Source organism: Tenrec ecaudatus, chromosome 4, assembly GCF_050624435.1.
Source record: "Tenrec ecaudatus isolate mTenEca1 chromosome 4, mTenEca1.hap1, whole genome shotgun sequence".
Classification (NCBI taxonomy): Eukaryota; Metazoa; Chordata; class Mammalia; order Afrosoricida; family Tenrecidae; genus Tenrec; species Tenrec ecaudatus.
Window position 1 is genome coordinate 184,326,191 of NC_134533.1, and position 3,128 is coordinate 184,329,318.

The following is a 3,128-nucleotide window of genomic DNA, read 5'->3' on the forward strand; positions in this document are numbered from 1 at the left end:
TATGGGATATAGTCAAGGTAGTATTTTGGTTCTTATGAACTTATTTTCATGTTCTTCAACTCCAGCCTCAACTTAGATATGGGAAATTAGTGGTCTGTCCCATAGTCAGCCCCTGGCCAACATTTAACTGCTCATATTGAGTTTCTCCATGATCTCTTCCCATGGATATAGTCAGTTTGATTTCTGTTTATTCCATCAGGAGAATCCATGGTCTTGAAAATTTTCATCATATAATCACCAGCTTCATTTCTAAGACATTTTGCAATTACTGTTCCTTACTACTTGTTTCCAACTTTTGGATTCCAATCAACAAGAATTATTAATGTATCTTGATTGTGTTTTTATGAGGGATTTTAGTATTCTTATTTAAATTACTAAAAATGTCTTTTTTTAACTACAAGCAATTTTTGAAAGGTAAATTACTGCTAGTGGAAGAAAAGCAGAAAGAGGTGATGTCAAGATAAAAGCTTAAAAAGCTTGCAGTGAATACATTAGTGATGGATACAGAGGAGTTTTATGTTTATGCTACATGATCGGGTATCTTGAGGCCTTTCTCTGAATAAATATCTTTAAGAAATAAAGTGATTGCAAATGAAAAACACCACTAAAGTGACTACATCCTCAGGGCTTTGAACCAATTGGGATAATGTGGCTAGAGAAAAACGTCACAGTGTAAAATTATTGCTAAACATATTACTACTGTAACTATAGCTTCTTAAATCTCTCAGAAATAAGGAAGGCATCGCTGGTTTAGATGGACTGCTCTCTGGCAGAAAAAAAACCCCATCTGATCTGCCCAAGGAAAGACAGGAAACTAGCTTCATAAGTCACCTGAGTAAGGCTAATCTGGGGATATGTCTTTGTCATCTCCATGATCAGTGGTGGAGAACCATAGGGGACCTATCCTGCCAAAGTACAAACTGAGCTGGCTTAGAACTGTCAGACAGGTAAGTAAGTGATGGTGCTTGGTGACCTGACTGTAAGTCCTGCTTGCTCTGTTTCTTCTTAAAACAGCATGGGGAAGAATGACAACATGGCATCTTGCTCTCACACACTGCAAATGATGACAAGTGCCACGGCCTAGGAAACAAAGGGAAATAGCTCCTTTGGAGCTATGTCTTGAGAAAAGATTTGTCTATTTTTCTACTGACTCCTGTTCTCACCGATAAAAGGTATCTCAGCATCTTTGGGGATGCTTGAGAACATTTCTGGATGAAGCAAACTGTACGGAACCCTGTTGAAAGTCTTGCTCAGGAAGATACCAGGCAATTCTTATTAACTTGTTCTTAAAGCGAGTCTTAATGACTCAGCATATCCTTTTGAGTACCAGGCCAGGGGATGGAAAACCAAAGTCTGAGAAAGGCCAAAGACAAGAGCTTGAAGGCATGTTGATCAATTTCTCTATTGGTAGAATTCTCTGGTTTCTGCATCACTAGACTTAGCGGTTGGTGTTTAAAACTGAATAACGATTCTATGGCTTGCATTTCCTTGCATGCGGATAGATATTATCCTATCATAGACAGTATTATACTTCAAGATCGGGAAATGTCCTTATTGACAACGAATGCAGCATCATTCCTCTTGGCTGCGTCATTCACGGTGGATAGATATTATCCTACCATAGACAGTATTATACTTCAAGATCGGGAAATGTCCTTATTGACAATGAATGCAACATCATTCCTTTTGGCTGCATCATTCCCGACAGAGTAAACCATATGGTTTTCTGGTTCAAAAGGGCCTATATCAATCCATTTCTGTTCACTCATGCTTAGAATTTTTTATGTGTTCCATTGCATTTTTAAAGACTTCCAATTGTATGGGATTCATACTTCACACTTTCCAAGTTTCCATGATCAGTTGATGTTTGCAGCTGTTTCTCCGCATTTGGAATTGTGCCTCATCAACAAGGAAAGGCCCTGAAGGCTTCCCCGCATCTGTGTTATTATGGACGACTCTACTACGGGAAGGCAGCTCTTCCTCGCTCACACTTTTGAGTTCCTTGTGTCCGGAGGGGCTCACCTCCTGGCGCTCCCTCTGATAAAGTTGTCCTTCTCTTCATTAAATTTTCAGTAGCTGACAATGCCTCGATGCGCTCCATGGGGTTTCCAGGGCTAATTTCTCAGGAGTGGGCAGCCTATTCCTCCTTCTTATTCTGTTCTTAGATTGGAAGCTCTGCTGAAACCTATTCATTTCGGGTGACTCTGCTGATACTCAAAATGCCAGTGACACAGCTTTCAGCGTCACAGCTACATACAGGGCCCCACAGTGGCCTATAGTGCAGGTTATTAAAACCAGACCACCTGGGACAGGAAGGCATCCTAGCACCTCGGCCAGGCTTTTGGATGGCGTCCACATATAGGAAATGCATAGTGCAGGTGACTTTATATTGTTAATAGATATGAAAAATGTGGCCATCTGGTACCACCAGGTATGAACACTAAATATTTCCTCCAACATCCATATGGAATAATTGACCTCCAAACAAACCAAATAGCACAGGCATTCTTTCCAACATTGTGCCTTTTTGTTATGGGCATGCCAATGTACTGCATGACACACACCTGGGCACAGTAAGCCCTCATAAGCAAACTGTACAATGTGAATTTAAATGGGTGGCAACATAACTAATGCCTGGTCCTGGGCTGCAATCAGTTGAATGATGTACAGTCTATAAACACTCAGCTTGTTCTAACCCCAACAAAAACCCAATCCATATAGTCAATTCCTACACCTAGCGATCTTATATGGGATTTCTGAAGCTGGGAATAGACAGACGCATCTTTTCCCCCAGAAGCGGCTGGTGAGTTTGAACTGCAGACTTTGCCAACACTTACCTGGCGTCACCCCCAGGGCTCTTTTAGCAGGACCTAGAGCTCTCTGCGCCTGTGCTATACTCAGGTTATTTTACCGTGTTTCAGAGACAAGGTCAGCTTGCGTTGCTCAGCTCCTTCCTTTGACAGTTTACATGGTCTGTTTTATTCTCCATCTCTCTCGGCCTCCCAGAGGCTAAAATCAGTGAGAAATGACACGGCAGCCTCTGTAAACCATTATTAACGACAGATCAATTTCTGCACATCTAAACTCACATGTATATCCAAGCCTGTTTCTGAGAATATTGCAAATCA

General features: G+C 41.3%; 1 pseudogene; it reads right to left on the bottom strand.

Moving 5' to 3' along the window:
* Positions 1–520: 520 nt before the first annotated feature.
* LOC142446134 (transmembrane protein 69 pseudogene) lies at positions 521–2,101 on the bottom strand (annotated as a pseudogene).
* Positions 2,102–3,128: the final 1,027 nt, after the last annotated feature.